General features: G+C 51.1%; 1 protein-coding gene and 1 pseudogene across 2 annotated transcripts in view; both read left to right on the plus strand.

Moving 5' to 3' along the window:
• The window catches only part of LOC147118294 (proteasome activator complex subunit 1-like), a 1,298,587-nt gene that overhangs the window by 395,445 nt on the left and 889,385 nt on the right, over nucleotides 1–13,757 (plus strand). The window lies entirely within an intron of this gene.
• The window catches only part of LOC147118302 (uncharacterized), a 174,760-nt pseudogene that overhangs the window by 79,059 nt on the left and 81,944 nt on the right, over nucleotides 1–13,757 (plus strand). The window lies entirely within an intron of this gene.

The raw sequence follows: 13,757 nt of genomic DNA on the forward strand, positions 1-13,757 counted from the left end.
TTCTGCCCAATCACCCAACATGTCCAAATCATCCTGGAGTTTCTCGACATCCTCCTCACAGCACACACGCCCACCCAGCTTTGTGTCGTCCGCAAATTTGGAGATATTGCATCTAGCTCCCTTGTCTAGATCATTAATATATATTGTGAATAGCTGGGGTCCAAGGACCGATCCCTGCAGTACCCCACTAGTCACTGCCTGCCACTCAGAAAAGGACCCGTTTATTCCAACTCTTTGCTTTCTGTCTGCCAACCAGTTCTCTATCCAAGTCAATACCTTGCCCCTAGTCCCATGTGCCTTAACTTTACATGCTAATCTCTTATGCGGGACCTTACCGAGGGCCTTCTGAAAGTTCAGATACAGCACAACCACTGGTTCTCCCTGATCTATTTTACCAGTTACATCCTGAAAAAATTCCAGTAGATTAGTCAAGCACGATTTACCTTTTGTGAATCTATGTTGACTTTGTCCGATCCTGTCACTGTTTTCCAAGTGCTCTGCTATTACATCTTTTATAATGGACTCTGGCATTTTCCCCACTACCGATGTCAGGCTTACCGGTCTGTAATTCCCCATTTTCTCTCTACCACCTTTTTTGAATACTGGGGTAACATTAGCTACCCTCCAATCAATGGGTACTGTTCCAGATTCCATCAAATGTTCAAAGATGATCAGCAATGCATCTACTATTTCTAGGGCCACTTCCTTAAGTACCCTAGGATGTAGATTATCAGGCCCTGCGGATTTATCGGCCTTCAATCCCATCAATTTCCCTAACACCATTTCCCTACAAATACTGATTTCTTTCAGTTCCTCCCTTTCATCAGACCCTATGTTCACCAGCATCTCTGGGAGGTTATTTGTGTCCTCCTTTGTGAAGACAGAACCAAAATATGTATTTAGTTGGTCTGCCATTTCTTTCTTCCCCATTATAAATTCCCCTGATTCTGACTGCAAGGGACCTACGCCTGACTTCACCAATCTTTTTCTCTTCACATATGTGTAAAAGCTTTTACAGTCAGTTTCTATGTTCCCTGAAAGCTTACTCTCGTATTCTATTTTCCCCTTCTTAATTAATCCCTTTGTCCTCCTTTGTTGAATCCTAAACTGCTCCCAGTTCTCTGGATTACTGCTTTTTCTGGCCAATTTATATGTCCTCTCCTTGGATCTTATGCTATCCCTAACTACCCTCGTTAGCCACGGTTGAGTCACCTTTTTTGTTTTATTTTTATGCCAAACTGGGATGAACAAATTCTGTAGTTGATCCATGCGGTCTTTGAATGTTTGCCATTGCCTATCCACCGTCAACCCTTTGAGTGACATTCCCCAATCAATCCTACCCAACTCGTGCCTCAGACCATCGTAGTTTCCTTTATTTAAATTCAGGACCCTAGTCTCTGATTCAACAATTTAATTCTCCATCTTAATGAAGAATTCTATCATATTATGATCGATCTGACCCAAGGGGCCTTGTACAACAAGACTGTTCATTAATCCTTTCTCGTTACATAATACCCAGTCTAAGATGGCCTGATCTCTGGTTGGTACTTAACATATTGGTCCAGGAAACCATCCCGTAAACACTCCAGGAATTCTTCCTCCACAATATTGTTACTAAGTTGGTTACCCCAAATTAATGTATAATTTTGTATGCTTCAATAAGATCCCCTCTCATTCTTCTGAATTCAAGAGAATACAGGTCTAGTTTCCTCAATCTCTTCTCATACTACAGTCCCGCCATCCCAGGAATCAATCTCGTGAACCTTTGTTGCACTCCCTCTATGACAAGTATATCCTTCCTTAGGTAAGGAGACCAAAATTGAACACAGTACTCCAGGTGTGGTCTCACCAAGGCCCTATATAATTGGAGGCAGCGTTGGTGGTACCTCTCCAGTGATTTGAGGTGCACTGGAGAGGTACCACCAACACTGCCTCCGCAAGATCCTGCAAATACATTGGCAGGATAGACACACCAATGTCAGTGTTCTGACTCTGGCCAACATCCCCAGCATTGAAGCTTTGACCATGCTTGATCAGCTCCGATGGATGGGTCCCATTGTCCGCATGCCCGATACGAGACTCCCAAAACAAGCGCTCTACTCGGAGCTCCGGCACGGCAAGAGAGCCCCAGGTGGGCAGAGGAAATACTTCAAGGACACCCTCAAAGCCTCCTTGAAAAGGTGCAACATCCCCACTGACACCTGGGAATCCCTGGCCCAAGACCGCACAAAGTGGAGCAGAAGCATCCGGGAAGGCACCGAACACCTCGAGTCTCTTTGCCGGGAGCAAGCGGAAGCCAAGCGCAAGGAGTGCACGTCAACCCAAGCACCCCACCCACCTGCCCCTTCAACCACCGTCTGCCCCACCTGTGTGGACTCATCAGTCACCTGAGAACTCATTTTTAATGTGTAAGCAAGTCATCCTCGGTTCCGAGGGACTGCTTAAGAAGAAGATATAATTGGAGTAAGACTTCTTTACTCCTGTACTCAAATCCTCTTGTAATGAAGGCCAGCATACCATTTGCATTCTTAACCGCCTTTCACGAGCACCGGACGTCCCAAAGCGCTTTACAGCCAATGAAGTACTTTTGAAGTGTAGTCACTGTTGTAATGGGGGAAGCGTGGCAGCCAATTTGCGCACAGCCAGCTCCCACAAACAGCAATGTGAAAATGGCCAGATAATCTGTTATTTCGTCATTTTGATTGATGGATAAATATTGGGCTCAAAACACCGGAGATAACTTCTTCGAAAAAGCACCATGGGATCTTTAACATCCACCTGAGGGGGCAGACGGGGGCCTCAGTTTAACGTCTCATCCATAAGACCGCACCTCCGAAACAGCAGCGCTCCTTCATTACTGCCACTCCGACAATGCGGCTCTCCCACAGCATTGCTTCCCCCGACAGTGCGGTGTTGCCACAGTACTGCGCCTCCGATGGAGCAGCGCTCCCTGAGCACTGCCCCTCCAACAGTGCGGTGCTCCCTCAGTAATGCCCCTCCCACAGTGCAGCGCTCCCTCAGTACTGCCCCTCCGACAGTGCAGCGCTCACTCAGTACTGCCCCTCCGACAGTGTGGCGCTCCCTCAGTACTGCTCCCCCGACAGTGCGGCGCTCCCTCAGTACTGCCCCTCCGACAGTGCAGCGTTCCCTCAATACTGCCCCTCCGACAGTGCGGCGCTCTCTCAATACTGCCCCTCCGACAGTGCGGCGCTCCCTCAGAACTGCCCCTCCGACAGTGCGGCGCTCCCTCAGTACTGCCCCGCCGACAGTGCGGTGCTCCCTCAGTACTGCCCCTCTGACAGTGCGGTGCTCCCTCAGTACTGCCCCTCTGACAGTGCGGCGCTCCCTCAGTACTGCCCCTCCGACAGTGCGGCGCTCCCTCAGCACCGCACTGGAGTGTCAGCCTCGCTTTATATGCTCAAGTCCCTGGAGCGGGATTTGAACCCACAACCTTCTGACTCTGCTATCCACTGAGCCACAGCTGACTCCAGTCTTTTACACAGTTTCATCATAACTTCCTTGCTTTTGCACTCTATGCCTCTCCTAAAGCAGGGGAGTTATGATGAATTGTTAAACAGTTTTTTTTGCAGAGTGACCAAGGCTGTGTGTAGGAAACAATTGTGCATTTGAAAGCAGCTTGTATTGTGAAGCTTGTGCCCCTTTGCCAGGCCCGCTGCCTGCGGCCCCTCTCCCAGATTCCAGCCCCAGCTCTGTGCTGACTGAGCTGCTCTCACCTGGGGACAGCGCGTCACAATCGGCCCCAGCGCACCTGAGCTGGAGAGGAGGCCCCGCCCCCTTGCTGCGCCGCCATTGGTTGGAGGACCAGGCCGCCCAGTTCAGTCCTCCCAGCTCAGCCCTCTTCCTATTGGTCCGCGCTGCCGTCAATCAGAATCACATTGCTCCGGCTCACTCCGCCACCCCGCACGGCTCAATCCGCTCCATCCGGCGTCTGCGGAGGTCCCGCCCGCCCGACTCTCAGGTTTGTTTTTTCTCGTATTTTACTTTATAATCTCGCTCTCCGCTCCCCCCCTCACCTCGATTTAAATCGATTCCCCAACACTTTTGTGGTAAACCACTGTTTGTATTCCACTGTGTACATGCCTGGACATGCCTCGGCTGACTCCTCCCACAAGTCCTAGTATAAAGGTGACTGCTCCCCAGCCCTTTGTATTTCTGGACCGGTCGACCACTCGAGGCAGACCTTCATTCTTTTGTTAATAAAAGCCTTTAGTTACTCTCTTAACTCTCAGTCTTTTATGAGTAATTGATAGCGCATCAATTTTATTAACAAAATTTTTATAATGGAGAAGATCCTCACACCAGCATGCCTGGACTTAGATCATCGGGAGGCGGACTCATCCACCAAGTTTACTCACTGGCTTAAGTGTTTTGAAAAATTCCTGACCGCCTCCGCAGCAATCAAATCGGACGAGGACAAACTGGATGTCCTGACCTCCAAAGTGAACCACCGAGTGTACACGGTCATCCAAGACGCGACCTCGTACGCGGATGCTATCAAGCTCCTCAAGGACCAGTACACACGCCCAGTGAACGAAGTGTACGCCAGGCACCTCCTGGGGAGTCGTAAACAACAACCTGGGGAATCGACCGTGGAATACCTTCAGGCACTGTCTGTGCTTGGCCGGGCCTGTGGTTGTAAGGATGTAAAGGCCGCCGTGTACACAGAGGAACTTATCCGGGACGCTTTTGTAGCGGGCCACAGATCCAATTACACCCGACAGCGACTGTTGGAGCAGAGTGACCTCGACCTCAACAAGGCCTCTGAACTTGCACTATCATTGGATGCAGCCTACCGGGGCATGGATGCCTACTCCTCTGCACCGTGGATGCCGTGGGGAATGACAGCCTGGGACACGGTAGGACCGCCTCATAGCGCCGTGCCACCCCAGCCACACCCCAGCAATGGCCCAACTACCGCAGCAGTGTCCCAAGGCCAGACAGCAGTGCCCCAAGGCCAGAAATGCTACTTATGTGGCCAGGCAAAACACCCCAGAGCGCACTGCCCGGCGAAAAATGCTATCTGCTCGGGCTGCGGGAAGAAGGGACACTACGCTAACGTCTGCAGGGCCAAAGCCACCCCGAACCCCAGCAGCGCCGCGTGTGGGCCATGCGGGCCGCCATCTTGGGCCTCCCCGGCCATGTGCGAACCACCGGTACAGCAGCCATTTTGGACGCCTCCAGCCACATGGGGATCATGGATGCCGCCATCTTGGATGACAGCCGGAACGCAGCAGGCCCCCAACACCGCCTCATCTGATACCCGCAGCGACACACCGACCCCTACGCTGGCGTCCGTTACACTGGACCAAGCGAGACCGCACCAGCTGGCCAGTTCCACAATGGACATTAAGGTAAATGGCCACGATACAATCTGCCTTTTTGACTCTGGGAGCACGGAGAGCTTCATCCACCCCGACACAGTGCGGCGTTGCTCTCTCCCAGTCCTGCCTGCGCACCAGCGGATTTCTATGGCCTCCGAGTCCCAGTCGGCGGACATTGGCGGCTACTGCGTAGTGACACTCGTAGTAGACGGGACCGTGTACGATCATTTTAAACTTCTGGTCCTGCCCGACCTCTGCGCTGCCGTCCTGCTGGGGTTAGATTTTCAGTGCCACCTTAAAAGTGTTACGATGCCGTACGGTGGACCCCTACCCCCACTCACAGTCCGCAGCCAGCAGCTCCCAAATTGCCCGCCGCGCACCAGGTGCAACCTCTCCACACTCAGAGTCACCCCCCCCCCACTGTTTGCTAACCTCACCCCCGACTGTAAGCCCATCGCCACAAAGAGCAGGCGATACAGTGCCGGGGACAGGGTTTTCATTAAAACCGAAGTGGAGCGGCTCCTGAAGGAAGGGATTATTGAGGGCAGCACCAGCCCCTGGTGAGCCCAGGTTGTGGTTGTTAAGACCGGCGAGAAGCAGCGCCTGGTCATCGACTACAGCCAGACAATAAATCGCTACACCCTGCTGGACGCCTACCCACTCCCCCGCATAGCTGATATGGTCAACCAGATCGCGCAGTACCGCGTCTTCTCGACCATTGACCTGAAATCAGCGTACCACCAGCTCCCTATCCGCCCTGAGGACCGCCAGTATACTGCCTTTGAGGCAAACAGCTGCCTCTACCACTTCCTTAGGGTTCCCTTTGGCGTCACCAACGGGGTCTCCGTCTTCCAAAGGGAGATGGACCGGATGGTAGATCAAAATGCGTTGCAGGCCACTTTCCCATATCTGGACAATGTGACCATCTGCGGCCGTGACTTGCAGGACCATGACGCAAACCTCAAAAAATTCCTCCGCACCGCCCAACTCCTGAACCTGACATATAACAAGGAGAAGTGCATATTCCGCACAAACCGCCTCGCCATCCTTGGCTGTGTTGTGGAACACGGAGTCATTGGCCCCGACCCCGACCGGATGCGTCCCCTTATGGAACTCCCACTGCCCCACTGCCTCAAGGCCCTGAAGAGGTGCCTAGGGTTTTTCTCCTATTATGCCCAGTGGGTCCCCTTCTATGCGGACAAGGCCCATCCGCTGATCAAGTCCACCTCTTTTCCCTTGACGGCAGAGGCCCGCTTAGCCTTCCACCATATCAAGGAAGACATTGCCAAAGCCACCATGCACGCAGTGGACGAATCCATCCCCTTCCAGGTGGAAAGCGACGCATCCGACTTTGCCCTGGCCGCTACCCTCAATCAGGCAGGGAGACCCGTGGCCTTCTTTTCACGAACCCTCCAAGGCCCGGAGACCAGACACTCCGCTGTTGAGAAGGAGGCCCAGGCGATTGTGGAGGCTGTGCGTCGTTGGAGGCACTACCTGGCCGGAAAACGATTTACCCTGCTCACTGACCAACGTTCAGTTGCTTTCATGTTTAACAACAAGCAGAGGGGCAAAATCAAAAATGACAAGATCTTGAGGTGGAGAATCGAACTTTCCACCTACAATTATGAGATCTTGTACCAGCCCGGGAAGCTCAATGAACCCCCGGATGCGCTATCGCGTGGCACCTGCGCCAGCGCGCAGATCGATAGACTGCGGGCCCTCCACAATGACCTCTGCCACCCGGGGGTCACCAGGTTCTTCCACTTCATCAAGGCCCGCAACCTGCCTTACTCTATTGAGGAGGTCAGGACCATGACCAGGAACTGCCAAGTCTGCGCTGAGTGCAAACCGCACTTTTATAGACCAGACAGGGCCCACCTGATAAAAGCCACTCGCCCCTTCGAGCGCCTGAGCGTTGATTTTAAAGGGCCTCTCCCCTCCTCCGACCGCAATGTGTACTTCCTCAATATTATTGATGATTACTCCCGTTTCCCGTTCGCCATCCCCTGCCCGGACATGACCAGTGCCACGGTCATTAAATGTCTGAACGACCTCTTCACCCTGTTCAGTTTCCCCAGCTATATCCATAGCGACCGGGGCTCATCGTTTATGAGCGACGAACTCCGTCAGTACCTGCTAACTAGGGTTATTGCCACAAGCAGGACCACCAGTTACAACCCCCGGGGGAACGGACAGGTGGAAAGAGAAAATGCGACAGTTTGGAAGGCCGCCCTGCTAGCCTTAAAGTCTAGGGGCCTTCCAACCTCCCGCTGGCAGGATGTGCTCCCCGATGCGCTCCACTCTATTCGGTCACTGCTCTGCACTGCCACTAATGCCACCCCTCATGAGAAAATGTTTGTCTTCCCAAGGAAGTCCACATCGGGGACATCGCTACCGCCATGGCTGATGTCCCCAGGGCTGGTCCTACTGTGAAGGCACGTGAGGACCCATAAAATGGACCCCCTGGTCGAGAGGGTCGACCTCCTCCATGCCAACCCCCAGTATGCTTACATTGCATACCCGGACGGGCGGGAGGACACAGTCTCCATAAGAGACCTTGCACCCTCGGGGGCCGCAGTAATCCACTACTCACTACCACCCCCCCCCCACGATCCGATATCCAGCCCCAGCAGACGGCAGGCCTGGGCCCCGCGACCCGCTCGACATCTATGAGGACGACACGCCTGTGCCACAGCCTACGCAGGACTCGACGCCGGAAGCTCCACTACCCCTGCCATCGCCACGCCGATCACAGCGGCAGACAAGACCTCCGGAGAGACTCCAATACACTAACTTTTAATACACTTCACTCCACCGGACTCAATTTTAAACAAGGGGTGAATGTGGTAAACCACTGTTTGTATTCCACTGTGTACATGCCTGGACATGCCTCGGCTGACTCCTCCCACAAGTCCTAGTATAAAGGTGACTGCTCCCCAGCCCTTTGTATTTCTGGACCGGTCGACCACTCGAGGCAGACCTTCATTCTTTTGTTAATAAAAGCCTTTAGTTACTCTCTTAACTCTCAGTCTTTTATGAGTAATTGATAGCGCATCAACTTTACTTTACCCCGGCCGCTGATTCCACTTCTTCCCCGGGCCCGGCCTTCCGTCTGCTCCCCGGAGGCCTCATGCAGGCGCACTGGCAGCCTGATTTTATGGTGAGGGGGCCGAATGAGCATGCGCGGCCCCGCCTCTCCACATTTAAAGTGACACCCACCCCCTCCACATGTAAAGGGACACCCACCCCCTGCACATTTAAAGGGGCACCCAACCCTCCACATTTAAAGGGACACCCACCCCCCTCCACATTTAAAGGGACTCCCTCCCCCCTCTCATGTGTTCTTCAGATTAAACAAAGAAGAAACATAGAAGATAGGAACAGGAGGTAGCCATTTGGCCCTTCGAGGCTGCTCCGCCATTCAATGAGATCATGGCTGATCATCCAAATTCAGTACCCTGTCCCTATCTTCTCCCCATATCCCTTGATCCCTTTAGCCTTAAGACATATATCTAACTCCTTCTTGAATATATTTAATGAATTGGCCTCTACTGCCTTCTATGGTAGAGAATTCCATAGGTTCACCACTCTCTGGGTGAAGTAATTCCTCCTCATCTCTAAGCCTAAGGATAAGGGGTAAGCCATTTAGGACAGAGATGAGGAGGAATTTCTTCACCCAGAGAGTGGTGAACCTGTGGAATTCTCTACCACACAAGGCAGTTGAGGCCAATTCATTAAATATATTCAAGAAGGAGTTAGATATATTTCTTAAGGCTAAAGGGATCAAGGGATATGGGGAGAATACAGGGACAGGGTACTGAATTTAGATGATCAGCCATGATCTCATTGAATGGCGGAGCAGGCTCGAGGGGCCGAATGGCCTACTCCTGCTCCTATCTTTTTTGTTTCTATGCGACTCCTGATTCTGGAATCCATGACCATCGGGAACATCCTTCCTGCATCTAGTCTGTGTAGTCCTTTTAGTATTTTATACGTTTCAATGAGATCCCCTCTCATTCTTTGAAACTCCAGTGAGTATAAGCCCAGTCGACCCAATCTCTCCTCATACGTCATTCCTGCCATCCCAGGTATCAGTCTGGTGAATCTTCGCTGCACTCCCTCCATGACAAGGACATCCTTCCTCAGATAAGGCGACCAAAACTGCACACAATACTCAAGGTGTGGTCTCACCAAGGCCCTGTACAACTGCAGCAAGACATCTTTGCTCCTGTACTCGAATCCTCTCGCTATGAAGGCCAACATACCATTTGCCTTCTTAACTGCCTGCTGCACCTGCATACTTACCTTCAGCGACTGGTGCACAATGACACCCAGGTCTCGTTGCACTTCCCTTTCTCCCGATCTATGACCGTTCAGATAATAATCTGCCTTCCTGTTTTTGCCACCAAAGTGGATAACCTCACATTTATCCACATTATATTGCATCTGCCATGCTTCTGCCCAATCACCCAACCTGTCCAAATCATACTGGAGTTTCTCGGCATCCTCCTCACAGCACACACGCCCACCCAGCTTTGTGTCATCTGCAAACTTGGAGATATTACATCTATTTCCCTCGTCCAGATCATTAATATATATTGTGAATAGCTGGGGTCCAAGGACCGATCCCTGTGCTACCCTACTAGTCACTGCCTGCCACTCGGAAAAAAAGCCGTTTGTATCCTTAAGTACCCTAGGATGTAGATTATCAGGCCCTGGGGATTTATCGGCCTTCAATCCCATCAATTTCCCTACCACCATTTCCCTACAAATATTGATTTCTTTCAGTTCCACCCTCTCATCAGACCCTATGTTCCCCGACATCTCTGGGAGGTTATTTGTGTCCTCCTTTGTGAAGACAGAACCAAAGTATGTGTTTAAGACCAGGACCAGTGCAAGCTAGATTAAGGCGGTACTTAGTACAACTAAATCAGGAGGTACAAGCACTAAATAAAGTAGTAAGGAACCAACAACAGATTAAAGATCTAGAAAGGCAGAATGCTGGACTTAAACCAGACGAGTTGCCCAGAATAGGTCAACAAGTAATGACGCAAGTTATCGGAAGAAAGGGAATGGGGCCCGTTGGATGGGGCCATGTACTGTATTAATGACAAGTGATACGTGTGTTTGTCTACAGGAACCGATGGGTATGCGATGGAAGCAATGGACCCAGGTGAAACCATTTCAGCCGGCCCAGGTGAAACCATTTCACCCCGTGTCTTCAAGACCTGCACAGACCAGCTGGCTCCTGTGTTCACGGACATTTTTAACATCTCATTGCAACAGTCTGTTGTACCAGTGTGCTTCAAGGAGACAACCATTGTGCCGTTACCTAAGAAGACCAAGGTAACAGGCCTCAATGACTATCGACCTGTGGCTCTAACATCTATAGCCATGAAGTGCCTGGAAAAGCTGGTTATGACACACATAAACAGCATCATTCCCGACTCCTTGGACCCGTTCCAGTTTGCATACAGGGCGAACAGGTCTGTAGACGATGCCATCTCCCTAACACTACACATTGCCCTGGAACACCTAGACAGGAGGGATACTTACGTCAGATTGTTGTTTATTGACTACAGTTCTGCTTTTAATACTATTATTCCCTCCAAGCTGGTCTTGAAACTGAGGGACCTAGGCCTGGGCACCCCCATCTGCAATTGGATTCTGGATTTCTTGACTGGCAGGCCTCAAGTGGTGAAAATAGGGAACATCACCTCATCCACTCTGGTCCTCAACACCGGAGCACCACAAGGCTGCTGCCTTAGTCCTTGGCTGTACTCTCTGTTTACACATGACTGTACAGCCATACACAGCAACAACCGGATTATCAAATTTGCCGACGACACCACAGTAATTGGCCTGATAAGCAACGATGACGAGACGGAGTATAGAGATGAGATAGTCCAGCTGATGAGATGGTGCAATGACAACAACCTTGCCCTGAACGTTGGCAAGACTAAGTAGCTCATCATGGACTTCAGAAGACACCGAGGGATCCACCGCCCCATCAGCATAGACGGGACACCAGTGGAAGTCGTCAGTTGCTTCCAATTCCTGGGACTGCAGATCTCCGATGACCTGGCCTGGAACCACAATACTGAGGCCATGCTGAAGAAGGCACACCAGCGCCTCTACCCTCTATGGGGCCTGAGGAAATGCGGCATAAGCACACAGTGGCTTGTGAACTTTTACCGTGGCACCATAGAGAGCGTCCTGACGGGTGGTGTTAATGTGTGGTATGGCAACACCACTGCACAGAACAAGAAAGCCATCCAGAGAGTTGTGAATACGGCAGAAAAGATCATCGGGTGTGCACTTCCGTCCATCGAGGAGATCTTCCAGACCAGGTGCCGGAACAAGGCCCGCTCCATCATCCAGGACCCCAATCACCCTGGGCACAAACTGTTCTCCCTCCTGTGGTCCGGACGTCAGTACCGCAGCATCCGAACCAGGACCAGCAGGTTCAAGAACAGTTTCTATCCACAGGCAGTGCGCCTACTGAACTGCTAATCAAATGAACTGTGAGCGCACAAGAACATTCTTGATCACTGGACTGTGCGCACATAGGACTTTTGTACGCCAACCTTAACTTATAAATTATAACTCATTTGTACATTGCACATTGCATTTTTAATTTATATTTATTTGTTTATATATAAATATATATATTATATTTATACAATTATATAATTATCATATGACATTACTATTACTTCTAGTGGTAATAGAGGCTTTTTGCACTATTCAACATATCCTGCAACTTGGACTCTCATTGCTGTACTTTTTGCTCATTTGCTTATTGTTTCTATATTTATACTTGTTTTTACTTTTTGCTTTTTATATTTATATACTTATATTGTGGGAGTAAGTGGGGAGTAAGCATTCCATTGTACTAGTTACATATGGCAATAAAATGATCTTGAATCTTGAATCTTAAAACTAAAGACCCCCATTCTACCCTCTCCTCTAGGGGAAAGAGCTTGGAAGACGACCAGACCTCTGTTTAAATTACAGATAAACATGGATCCAATCGACCCTTTATATCAGAGGGTCCGTTTCGGGGAGAAGAAGCTCTCCTGGTTTACCCTTACACCTGAGAACTCATTTTTAATGTGGAAGCAAGTCATCCTCGGTTCCGAGGGACTGCCTAAGAAGAAAGAGGAAGATATAATTGGAGTAAGACTTCTTTACTCCTGTACTCAAATCCTCTTGTAATGAAGGCCAGCATACCATTTGCCTTCTTAACTGCCTTTCACGACCACCGGACGTCCCAAAGCGCTTTACAGCCAATGAAGTACTTTTGAAGTGTATTCACTGTTGTAATGTGGGAAACGCGGCAGCCAATTTGCGCACAGCAAGCTCCCACAAACAGCAACGTGAGAATGACCAGATATTGTTTTTTCGTCATGTTGATTGAGGGATAAATATTGGGCTCAAAACACCGGGAATAACTTCTTCGAAATAGCACCACGGGATCTTTTACATCCACCTGAGGGGGCAGACGGGGGCCTCGGTTTAATGTCTCATCCATAGGACGGCACCTCCGACACTGCAGTGCACCTTCATTACTGTCCCTCCGACAGTGCAGCACTCCCTCAGTACTGCCCCTCTGACAATGCGGCGCTCCCTCAGCACTGCCCCTCCGACAGTGCGGCGCTCCCTCAGTGCTGCCCCTCTGACAATGCGGCGCTCCCTCAGTACTGCCCCTCCGACAGTGCGGTGCTCCCTCAGTACTGCCCCTCCGACAGTGCGGCACTCCCTCAGCACTGCACTGGAGTGTCAGCCTCACTTTATGTGCTCAAGTCCCTGGAGCGGGATTTGAACCCACAACCTTCTGACTCTGCTATCCACTGAGCCACAGCTGACTCCAGTCTTTTACACAGTTTCATCATAACTTCCTTGCTTTTGCACTCTATGCCTCTCCTAAAGCAGGGGAGTTATGATGAATTGTTAAACAGTTTTTATTGCAGAGTGACCAAGGCTGTCTGTCGGAAACAATTTTGCATTTGAAAGCTTGTATTGTGAAACTTGTGCCCCTTTGCCAGGCCCGCTGCCTGCGGCCCCTCTCTCAGATTCCAGCCCCAGCTCTGTGCTGACTGAGCTGCTCTCACCTGGGGACAGCGCGTCACAATCGGCCCCAGCGCACCTGAGCTGGAGAGGAGGCCCCGCCGCCTTGCCGCGCCGCCATTGGTTGGAGGACCAGGCCTCCCAGTTCAGTCCTCCCTCCTCAGCCCTCGTCCTATTGGTCAGCGCTCCCGTCAGTCAGAATCACATTGCTCCGGCTCACTCCGCCCCCCCGCGCGGGTCAATCCGCTCCGTTCGGCATCCGCGGAGGTCCCGCCCGACTCTCAGGTTTGGTTTTTCTCGTATTTTACTTTATAATCTCGTTCTCCGCTCCCCCTCACCTCAATT

Source organism: Somniosus microcephalus, chromosome 4 (assembly GCF_052327205.1).
Source record: "Somniosus microcephalus isolate GS21.2 chromosome 4, FLI_Smic_1.0, whole genome shotgun sequence".
Lineage (NCBI taxonomy): Eukaryota > Metazoa > Chordata > Chondrichthyes > Squaliformes > Somniosidae > Somniosus > Somniosus microcephalus.